Raw genomic sequence first — 12,565 nt, forward strand, 5'->3', positions numbered from 1 at the left:
CACCACCCCCGGCACCTTTCCCTGAAACCGCAGAAAGTGCTACATCTACCCCTACACCTCCCTCTTCACCTCCATCCCAGGCCCCAAAAAAACCTTCCACATCAGACAGATGTTCACCTGCACATTCGCTAATGTGGTCTATTGCATCCGCAGCTCCTGATGTAGCCTCCTCTACATTGATGAGACCAGGCGGAGGCTCGGAGATCACTTTGTAGAGCACCTGCGCTCTGTTCGTGACAAACGACAACACCTTCCAGTCGCCAACCACTTCAACTCCCCCTCCCACTCCCTGGATGACATATCCATCCTGGGCCTCCTCCAGTGTCACAATGACGCCACCTAGAAACTGGAGGAGCAGCACCTCACATTCCACCTTGGAAGCCTACAACCCAATGGTCTCAATGTGAACTTTAATAGCTTCAAAATCTCTCCACCCCCAGCCTCATCCCATGACCAACCTTCCCTCTCATCCCCGCCTCCTTGACCTGTCCGTCTTCTCTCCCATCTATCCATTCCTCCCACCTCACTGACCAATCCCCACCACTACTTACCTGCACTCACCTATCACCATCCCACCTACCTTCCCCAGCCCAGCACCCCCCATCTCTCTATTTATTTCAGAGCCCTCTTCCCCTCCCCAGTTTCTGAAGAAGGGTCCCAACGTCAGTTTTCCTGCTCCTCTGATGCTGCCTGGCCTGCTGTGTTCCTCCAGCTCCACACTGTGTTATCTGTGAACCAGATGGGTTTTTCTGACAATCGACAATGATTTCATGGTGATCAGTAGATTCTTAATTCCACCATCTGCTGTGGCGGGATTTGAACTTGGGTCCCCAGAACATTAGCTGAGCTTTTGGATTAATAGTCTAGCAATAATGCCATGTGGCCGTCTCTCATCCGTGGGCAGTGGGACAAACTCCATTTCTTACCCACCCCAACCTACCATCAAACCCAGTGTGGTCTGAAGATCCCACCATTTGAGGAAGTTTCTCCTGAGGCAGATGCAGTGCTCTGGTAAATTTTCTCACTTGAGCTCCAGGAGTGAAAATTGAAGCAGTTACAAAGGTTTTTTTCTCAAAATTCACATTAAAAAGACTTTTTGTATAGACAGAAGTATAGATAGAGTGGATAGCCAGAGACGTTTTCCTAGGGTGGAGGTAGCTATTACGAGGGGGCATAGTTTTAAAGTGATAGGAGGTAGATATCGGGGAGAAGTCAGAGGTAGGTTCTTTACTCAGAGAGTGGTAGGGGCGTGGAATGCATTGCCAGAAAGGGTAGTGGAGTCGACCTCATTAGGGGCATTTAAGTGGCTATTAGATAGGCATATGGATGATAGTATAAGGTACGGGTGGAGGTTAGATAGAACTTAGGTTTAGGGTAAAATTTCGGCACAACATCGTGGGCTGAAGGGCCTGTACTGTGCTGTACAGTTCTATGTTCTATGTTCTATGTTGAGGCTCCCATCGGTTTTGAGGAAACAATGTTCCAGACATCTTCTGGCAGTTGTTACTGGATATCCTTAATAAAGGCTAAAATCACTCTTTGAATAACAATAATTGTATCAAAATCATTTTTAACATTCAACATTAGGAATTATATCATTGCTATGAAGAAATGTTTAAATCGGAGATCTGTGATGACCTTTTTGAAGACCATTTTTGAAGACTCTGGTATTTGGATTTGTACTGTAATTAATTCTGGGCAATTTGAAGACCCAATATTTCACTATGATAAAAACTGCGAAGCCATTTTCTTTACAAGTTTTGCTTTCTATTCGCACCCTTTGAAAATCATTCTTAGATTCTTCAGCAAATTCAGATGACAGCATTGTAATATAATATATGCTTTAGGCACATTTGAAATTAAACAAAAATTAAATGACATTTTAACAGTAAAACGTATTCGTCTGATTTTCAATGAGGATTCTATCAAAATTACTAATATTAATTTTCTGTGAAACAGTAGGTCAAATAACATATGAACATCAGTGAAGACACCTTCACCTCAGGCAATAACAGCAAGGACTTGATGTTTGTCAAAGGCAAGGATTGTTTGCTTGAATTCCAGGGTTTTAAGATTGGGGCGATTTATGTGAAATGTGTTTATTCTGTCAGGTATGAGGAAGACTTTATTGTATGACCTTTAGAGGTTATATAAGTCAAATTTTTGAAAGCACTGTCATTGTAAATCTAAAACAATCATGTTTCAGAAACCAGTAAATGCTATTGCTCAATTGTTTTAAAATGCCAGCTAGGCACAGCAAAAGTGAGAAATGCTGCTATGCCAAGCTGTAGAGCTGTGCATTTGACCTTGACTTCTGTAGTTGTTTTTAAAACTCAGTTCTTCCTTCCCTATCTCAAACACCATTTTCAGCAAAGCTGTTGTCGCCATGCAGTCTCCTTTGGCCTGAAGGAGGAAGGTGTTCGTATGAACTAATTTCCCATAAAACCTGACCATCTTGAAAACGTGATCATTCAAATTCATGATCATAATAAATATCAACTTTCCATTCCGAATAAAATTGAAGTCTTCAGCTGGAATTTTGTGCTGCTACTGGCAATGTGAAGAGAAGTAGATGGGTGTAAGATGCAAAATAGCAGGCTCCCAACAGCAGGATGAAAATAGAGAATGAAGGTTGCGAGAGAACAAGCCATGGGAACCTCTTTTTCATGCATCAGGATGTCCTGTGTATTCATTAAAACAACGTTTTGTCAGATTATTTGGTACCTTTTCAATTCTCTCTGCAGCAAGTTAGAACTACAGGCCTTCAGATTCATAACTGCTTAGAGATGGTATGCAGCAGGCAAGGTAGTCATGATATAATAAAATATTGTGGAAGCTGGAGATACAAAATAAGAACAGAAAGTGCTGGAAAAACTCCACAGGTCTAGCAGAAAGAAACAGAATTAACGTTTTGAGTCCAAACTGCCTGTTCTTCATTCCAAGCAGAACCATTGGTCTCTAAATATTAACTCCATCTCTCTATCCTCAGATGCTGAGGTCATCTTCCTGATGGTTTTGGATTAAGTAGGATCTTCTTTTCTTTCACGTGTTGCTTTGTTGAAAATTGCGAGAGAAGCCATTAATGCATTGGAATTGGTTAAACAATGTGCAAGGGGAGCAGGGCACGGCTGACTGAGGGAGCAAGGATGCAGGGTGATGGCTGCACAAGTGTGACCAGGCATGGCTGACCGAGGGAGGGAGCAATGAGTTGTGGTGGACATATTAGGGCTTAGGGCTTGTCCAGGACAGAAGACAGAAACTGGAATATACAGGAAAGTCAATACCTACAAATGGGTGGTCAAGTATGCCAGTAGGGAGATCCAGGGTTTCAGGTGTATCAGATGGACAATATTGGGGAAGCTCTAGGGTAAACAAAGGCTGAGCATGTGTGATCATGGGTAACTCAAGGGCAACGAAGGCAGGATATGGAAGGTGAAGTGGGGGTCAGGGATAATGCAGGAAAGATCAAGAAGGATGGTTTCAATATCAAGGGTCAATCTGGAAGTGCCTAGCAACATTGCTGTGACAACACTAAGAGTCATCTCTCCAGATCAGAAATGGAGATGTCCATAATGGAGTTGGTAGAGACCAGGGTGTTGATGATGCAAAGAATAGTGTTCCCCATTTGTCAAAAGTTCCCAGGTCAGAAGTGACATCACGAAGATTGTGCTGACCAGATTTTTACCGTCTCTGCAGCTCACTTCAGACGGTTAAGGGCACCCAGAGTCTGCTATCTCTGGCATATCCTGAAGAAATCAGTAGAGGGTGATCTGATGCCAGGCACAACAATACCAGAACACCAAAAAAGAGGATCATGCAGCTCAGGAGGATAACAATTTGGAGCCGGTGAGATGCCAAGCATTAACGTCAAATCGAATGCACCACAGATGGACAGGCAAAGTCAGAGAGGCTGAAGATGTCAAGCCTATTTGCACAACTGCAGGGGCAATGTTTTTGGCCTTACCTGCAGTGGGGGATGGCATCATTGGCAGAGGGGAAGAGGAACAGCAGCACTCTCTTGCTGTGCCCTGAGATGACCCTCTGGTAGCTAGCTGGTGTTGCCCTCATTATTAGCGCCTAATGGCACCTCCGTGATTTCAGGAGGAGGAGGAGCACTTAAGGGAAGTTGTGGTGCTTCATTCCCCTTTTGCCTTTGTAGTCCATGATTAAAGTGATGGAAGACAAGTCTGAGCACATAAGCGACAGTCACAGAGTGTTCTGTTAAACCTGGCTCTCCATCACAATCATTAATTTCTTCATGGAGTAAACTATACCCTCAAATGTTGGAGCCATTGACAGACCTCAGGACTTGTGTGGACTCTTCTACTTTTCTGTCAAGGCTGCAGATGGCCTCTCACATTTCTGCCAGATGGTTCCTGTCCCTGCCCCCGAACCTCCATAAGATTTCTGATGGCTATTTCCAGGGGCAATATCACCTGCACAGAAATGTGAATGGCTTGCTATACAACGTTCGGCAGTCAGAGACTTTGGTTTTCACACCTTCATCAACTGCAAAGATGTGTCTGTTTTACACTCACCAGATTGTGACTTAAAGTCTAATCATGAAACCATGGATGTGAATACATCTGCACTGGTTCAGGGTATGAGGTGATGCTGTGTATAGCCTTGGACTGGACAACTTCATCCTTCCCAGAGGTGGAGTTTAGGCCTGGTGCAGGCTGATTTTATTATTTTTTACGAGTTTAAGTACCTGTAGTGGAGAACACATAGCATCAGCTGATGGTTAAGCATGTTCCCTTTCCCCATCACTACATTACATCTGTATCTTATATGGCCAGTCCTGAACACCAAGCTAGAGACACCATCATGCATGCTGGGCATGGATTAAGACCCCCTTTTGTGTCTGGTAGTTCCCAGTATTTGAAATAATCACACTGTTTGCAAAGATACTGGATCTAACATTAAATACATTTCTCGGATCTCACTGTGAGTGGCAGGATGATACAATGCTGCTCTAATACACTGCTGTAAAACAGTAGTGAGTGATGTGGCATTTCAGATATACGTGCATACATGTACGAAACAATATAATCACCAACTATTTTTGAATAATGTAACAACCTTTCTTTAAAATAATATAATTCTTCTTTTTAATTCATTCATGGGATGTGGGCATCTTGGGCTGGAATGTATTTATTGCCCATCCCTAGTTGCCCTTGAGAAGGAGGTTACGAGCTGCCTTCTTGAACCACTGCAGCCCACATGCTATATATCACTATAAATGTATCAATTTTTAACCATTTTGTAATATAGCAAACACAAATTAACAATTGCAAAGAAGCTTGTATTTTGTCCTATCCATGGGAAAGTGTATACTGTCATTTGTTTTGATTTATTACTGCCACGTGTACCAAGGTACAGTGAAAGGTATTGTCTTACATTCTTTACAGGCAGATCATACTATGCAAGTACATCAGGGTAACAGAACGGAGTGCAGGAAACAATGTTACAGCTGCTGAGAAGGTGCAGTGAGAAATCAACATGAATATTAAAGGGATCCATTCGAAAGTCTGATAACTGCAGGGAAGAAGCTGTTCTTGAATCTGTATGTACATGTATAAAAGCTTTTATATCTTTGCCCGATGGAACAGGGTGGAAGAGGGTATAACCAGGGTCGGAGTGGTCCTTGATTATGTTGGTTGCCTTCCTGATGCAGCGTGAGGTATAGATGAATGGGAAGTAACTGTCTGAGTAAAGAACGTACATCTGATGTCTCCCCTATATCTGCCTCCACTCACTTTAAAACTATGCCCCCTTGTAAGAGCTACCTCCGCCCTAGGAAAAAGGCTGACCACTTGTTTTCTTAGTGCTTACTCACTTAGTACCTACCTGAATGCTTTCAGCATCCTTGTCTTACCATGCCTTTTATCATTTTGCCCCCTCAACCACAGCCAAAAGGTGCAGAGTATTTCTGTCTTAACTTGGCTTTTTGGTACAGACACAATGCCAGAAGCTTGCCATTTTTGCAGCATTGGAGGCTGAGGGGTGACCTTGTAAAGGTTTATAAAATCATGAGGGGTATGGATAGGGTGAATAGCAAAGGTCTTTTTCCTAGGGTAGGGGAGTCCAAAACTAGAGGATATTGGTTTAAGGTGAGAGAGGAAAGATTTAAAAGGGACCCGGGCAACATTTTCATGCAGCGTTGTTTGTATGGAATGAGCTGCCAGGGGAAGTGGTGGAGGTTGGTACAATTACAACATTTAAAAGGCATTTGGATGAACATATAAATAGGACAAGTCTAGAGGGATATTGGCTAAATTCTGGCAAATGGGACTAGATTAATTTAGGATATCTGGTTGGCAAGGACAAGTTGGACTGAAGGGTCTGTTTCCATGCTTTACATATCTATGACAACATGGTTATTAGCAGTTATCAGTCAAGGGGATAGACTTGGTGCTGCATATCACCATGTTGTGTAAATCTCATACCTGTACTGTATGGCAGTACTGTATGTAGCACACTGCATGTGCTTCAAATGGGTGGCACAGCTGTTAGTGCTATTGCAAGTGAGGTATTGAGTGAGTGAATGAATGAGTAAGCAGGCAGCACAAAGACCAAGTAGGTTTGGTTATGTGAGGTAGTTGAGTGGGTAAGAACAAGTGAGGGAAGAAGTTGCATGCACTCGTGAGACTAATAGGTGTGTGAGCCTTGGTAGGAGGTGTTATAGCAGCTGAGATAGAGTGAGTGTGGCTCGGCATTGCTCCAGGCTTCTGGGCATTCTTCCAGTTGACTGAGACTGCAATGAACCTCCATAAAACTCAACAAAAATGACACTTTGCACAAACAATATTGTATTCCTTTGTTTCTGAATGTGGTATTATAAGTGTCAATGGAACTGCCAGTATGCCTGTCAGATCTATCTCTGATGTAGCAGCTAGTTAAATTCTGACTTGTAGTTTGTATTGAATATAATTTGACTGTTAATTCATATTTAAATGATTTTGATTTTTGCTTGCTTATGTTGCATTTCATATTTCCTCTTTTAAATATTCCAACATTTCTCACAGTTTAATATGAGTCTCTAGGAAATCATTCTCTGACTGTGATGCCATATTGAACTTTGTCTGCAGTACACTAAACTGCTGCCTGAACTCAGCATGGTCATTCTTTTCATCTCATGTTCTTCTCTAATTAAAACACATGCTGTGAGGTTTGTACTGAAGGTTGAGGATCTGCCTCCTGGATGTCTCCTCTGCTAACTGCATGCTGTTTCTGTCCCAAATGTTCTTTTTGTCCCATACCACGTTATGTCCTGCTCAGCCGTCAGTATTTCCCACATAGAATTTACTCTCTTGTGCTAGATTTTCATCTTAGAGTGCTGGAAGGCTCTGGAAGTTTTTACTTCCTTGAACTCTCTGAACTGTTTCTCTTTCCTTTTCTGTCAATGATTTGCACTGCTGCTTCACAGCATCAGGGACCTGAGTTTGATTCCACCCTCAGAGTGACTGTCTGTGTAGAGTTTGTACATTCTCCCTGTGTCTGCGTGGGTTTCCTCCAGGTGCTCCAGTTTCCTCCCACGGTCCAAAGATGTGCAGGTTAGGTGGATTGGCCATGCTAAATTGCTCAAGTGTCCAGGGATGTGCGGTCTAGGTGGGTTAGCCATGAGAAATGCAGGGTTACAGGGATAGGGTGGGGAGTGGGTGTGATGCTCTTCAGAGGGTCGGTGTGGACTTGATGGGCCAAATGGCCTGCTTCCACACTGTAGGGATTGTATGATTTATGTGTTTCAGTATAGGATTTGAGGATTTTAATAATTGACTGCAACCCATTCCTTTGACTTCTCAAGTCTTTTCTCAGAGTCCCAGAATTTACCCAATCTGTATGGTCCCTGTTTCATTCAATCAATTACCTTTCTTCCATACCTAGGAGCACTTTTCAATCTTTCCTTTGACCTCTGTTAGTACTTTACATGGGGAAGATTTTGTCTCTAGACCAATAGACATGTGATACTCAACATCTTCAAAGCATCCCAAGAGCTCTCAAAACTCTTTGGATACCTTTACAGAAGATGTTTCTTGCTTCTGATTGGAGGGCAACTTTCAGTGGGTTTTCTGCCTTTAACCCTCAGTGTCGCCTTCTTCATCTCACGGTTTACTGAGATAATGTGCAGCTCTTTCCAACTGCTTAATGCCAGGATAGTAGGACTGTTTCAATCATGTGGAATGTACAATTCCTTTGTCCCTCTGATTTGGATCATTCCTAGCTGTTGAATGTCAGTTGCAATTTATGCCATTAGCATGATGTCATTTGTTGTCTTTCCTTTGCTAAGCATTTTATTCCAGATTTTCGGGGATGATTTTACTGTATATTTTGAGTAGGATGATAATATTTTGCTTGTAAGATATTTTTAAAGCAGAGATAAATTGGCAAGAAAGTCAAAGGATATCAGCGACAGATGAGAATGTGGAATTGGAACACAATCAGATCAGCCATGACATTTTAGAATGGTGGACTGGGCTTGAAGGGCCGAATGGCCTATGTTTGCTCCTAAGTCATATGTTGATATGTTCGTATTTGCTCCAGTTTCAAACTTCCACTTCAAATTTATGGTTGTTGACTTATTTCTCACCTACATGATCTGAATGGTTGAGTAAATTTCTCTGTTTTGGTATATGATGCGTTCAGACATTTTTTAATGCATGAACTTGCATATCATTCTCCATATCTGATGCGCATTATTTTGTTGCTATATCATGACATCAATCATGCTGCTTTTCTCCTGATTTAACTAAAGACTAGCTGTTTGGATCTTCGTTTGTGTATTCATGGCCTTATGTGTTCTGGCATTGTTAATAGAAAGCAATATCGTAAACTGGTCTTTTCCAATTAGAGCTTTTTGTACAGGTTATGCAGAGCTAGTGGGCTAGTTACTCATTTTATATTATGGGTCCCTCCACCTTCAAATACACCAAATGGGTCAGTCTTATAATTGCATATTCAAGAAAGAGATTGATAAAGTTTTAGCTATTGAAGACATCAAAGTATATGGAGAATAAATGGGAATATAATGTTGAATTTGTTGATCAGCCATTATCATTTTGAATGGTGGAGCAAGCTCATAGAGTCAAATGGCTCCTAGTTTCTATAAGAGGTTTGCTCCCCACAAACTCCACCCACATGAATTGATGCTGGAGGACTAGGAAACAAGCTTGTTTGGGTCTGCTAAGGAGGCCTGAGGAGGAGGCAGAGAGCAGTCAGTTTAAAAGTAGAGGCAGGTGTTGTATTGTTATATTGTTGGAAAATATTTAGGAACCGTATTGTTATGCACATGTATACATGTAAATGCATGCCACATCACTCACCACTGCAGTACAGTCAGTGTTCAAAACAATAACGTATTATTCCACAGTATTTTGTGAGTTCTGAGAAATAGATTTAATGTCAGCCTCAGAATCTATGTGAAACAGTGTTCATTCTTTTAAAAATTTGTGAACATAAAACATTACAATGTGGCAGTAGGTGATTGTGACAAAACAAATTAAGTGATGAATTAGATTAAAAAAAAATTCAAGTCAGTGTCAGAGGAAGAGGAGAAGTCTGAATGAATCAGACAAACATAAAAACGCCAGAACCACAGCAATGAATGTTCAGTTCCAGCTCACGGTGAATTGGGAGGAACTAACATTCTAAAAGACGCAAGTAGAAAGGAAAGGGTCATCTACATGTTTTTGTGGACAGGAGGGAAATGTTTAGATCTTTCCTATAGCTGGGAACAAAAGGAAAACAACAATAAAAATCCAGAAAAATAGTTCAAGAAATTCAATTCACATCTGCAGCCCAAGTCAAAACATTGGATTCACCAATATGAATTTCTGAACTTGAGGTCGGAACTAGATAAGACTGTTGACAATTTCTTAGGGAGATTGAGAAAATAGCCAGCAATGGTAAATCTGAAGAAAAGTGGATGAGTCACTGATAAATCTCAACAATGCATGAAAATATGACAATGAAGAAATTCTTAGTGTCTTTCTAATATCAAAATATATTGTCTGTGTTTTACTTCAAAAAGGGATAAAATACATCCCTACCCCATTGCCTTTCTGCCTATTACTGAGCTGCCACTGGGTGAATAAGATGTCAATTAACCACCCTCCCTTCGGCCTATTGGGGCCCTTAAATTGCCAGTTGACGAGCTGCCGGCTTCTGGTGGGACATCCACTCCATACAAGGATTTTCAGGGGAAATTTCTTTCAAAAAAGCGGAGAACCCTGACAGCAGGAAATAGACTACCTGATTGTCTGTAAATCCCATTGACAGGCTCCCTTGCTGCAATCACCCGTAGTTTTATCACAGCAAATTCAGGTCTTTTGTCTTGATTGCTGCATCAGACATGATCAACTAACTTGGCACAAAGAAAGGCCTGAGCCTGGGATCATTTGAACTATGAGGTTCAGCTGAGATTGTTGTTGGCAGAGACTTGTACCCACTAGGACAATGAAGGAATATATATGTTTTGATAACAGAAATGAGGTTTAACAAAGGCACCTATAGCAAAACATTGGAACCAATTGTGGCTTGTCACCAGTCCTGCCATTTGATACCAGCAAAGCATTTGAAACAATTTTTTTTCAGACTATTGAGTTAACTCTGGGTACCTTATTCACAACTCACTGTCATAATGAGTCTGTGACTTAAGGTGTGGACAAGGGCTTGACATGACTGAAATATAAAATAAAAGTTTTAAAAACTGACAATTACAATGAACATCCCATGTACAAAAGACATTTGCAGCGATATCCCTGGGTCACATACACTTATTATTAATTTTTTACTAATTTTATTATTTTTTTCTATTATCAGAATACCCAAACTTAACAAATGAAGGTTGATTTTTCAATGAAGATCAATTATTCAGAAACCTACTTTATCTGACTTATGTCCCCTCTTTATTAACAGTTAAACAAAATATTTAAAACTTCAAACATTTTTTTTTTGCTTAGAGTGGTGATTCAGTAAAATTTATTCAGATATAAAATTCATGACAGCGTTGCCTCTTGGAGTTTATTGGTCTTTGCACTATGGTGCTACACTAATAAATATAGAAAGAAAAAGTCTATACTGACATGAAATTGACTTCAACAATTTTGCTGAATTATGATAGAGAACTTTTAACAAGGTACGATTAAAGAACTAGTACATGAGAGAAGAATAAAGCAACACAAGAAGGCAGTGAACATCAAGCCAACAAATTTTTTTTTTACACATGAGTTAAGAAGCCTGTTCACTTGAGGAATAATTGTTGAGGCCCCAGCAATGCAAGCCTCAAGCCAGCTTTGATTAAATAAGCCAGATCACTTCACTGTACCCTCTACATAACTCAACATGTATTTTTGCAAGAGAAATGGTTATTAATACCTCGACAATGAGCCCTTTGTCTGACAAAAAAGATGCTCCGGCAATTATGAGTTATTTCATCTTCCGTTGGCCTTGCCAACAATGTATCTTTGTTCTTCAAAATAATATACTTTGCAGATTCTTATAGACAGGACATTTAACACTGAAAGCCTTTTGCCATCAGCTTTTAAATAAGGATGACAACATCATATAACTGATAAGGCCCTAGGGACCCCCACACTATTCAAGCAGCTGACAGTTCCTTTGTTATTGGTTGTAGCGATAGTGATGTTGATTCTGGTTTTGGGGCCAGGAACAGACGGAGAACGGTAAATTGATCTGCAGTTCCTGCTACAGTATGAGAAACATTAAATCTTTCGAGGTCTGTAAGAGACTCATTTCAGTTAAAGGAAATCATTCAACAGTTCCAAAAAGTTCATGAATTGTATTGGGATGTGTTACATGGTTGAGTTAAATGTCTCAGGTGTCTATTGATCTCTTATAAGTTTGAAAGAAGACGTATAATTTATGACTTAGTGCAATTTTAGTCATGGGTGCTTAAAAAAATGCCTTTTTGTAAGGCTTAATGAAAAATGTCAGACAAAACAACTTTTGAGTATTTACTAGTAAATGGTTTGTATTTATAAATAATACCTGACAATCTTGTCCTACAACTATAGCTCGATTTGTACTCTACTACAATATACCATGAAGTTATTAGAGGTGGAATTGCACTGGGATTCCCCAATAATTAGATTTTAATAGCTGTGCAATAGTGAGGGAACCATTGTTCAGAGTTCAACCTATCCCCATGAGAGGATGCAGAATATCTTAGGTGTTCCTTTTTCAGTTTATGGTTGCTGTTTGAATATCTTGTTAAATGACAGTCTTCTAATCACTCCCAATTATCAAATAGACACATTCCAATTGCTGTCAGAAGATACCATGTATTATTGGGTTGGATTAGAATGCTTACTATGAGGAACAGAATATTCTTTATACAGCATTCCTAAATAATGCATGCAAGCATACGTCAACTGACTTCTCGGTTTAAAGGCAAAATAACATAATTCAAACCAGAGATAGTAGGAACTGCAGATGCTGGAGAATCCGAGACAACAAGGTGCAGGGCTGGATGAACACAGCAGGCCAAGCAGCATCATAGGAGCAGAGAGGCTGACGTTTCGGGCCTAGACCCTTCATCAGAAAA

At 40.7% G+C, this 12,565-nt stretch overlaps 1 long non-coding RNA gene across 1 annotated transcript in view; it reads right to left on the reverse strand.

The window, feature by feature from the left end:
- Positions 1-1,926: 1,926 nt before the first annotated feature.
- The window catches only part of LOC125484247, a 16,600-nt gene continuing 5,961 nt past the window's right edge, over positions 1,927-12,565 (reverse strand). The window contains exon 3 of the long non-coding RNA XR_007263086.1: positions 1,927-4,711. This is a non-coding gene — a long non-coding RNA (uncharacterized LOC125484247). The remainder of the gene's footprint in view (positions 4,712-12,565) is intronic.

This window comes from Rhincodon typus, chromosome 10, assembly GCF_021869965.1.
Source record: "Rhincodon typus isolate 14 chromosome 10, sRhiTyp1.1, whole genome shotgun sequence".
Classification (NCBI taxonomy): Eukaryota; Metazoa; Chordata; class Chondrichthyes; order Orectolobiformes; family Rhincodontidae; genus Rhincodon; species Rhincodon typus.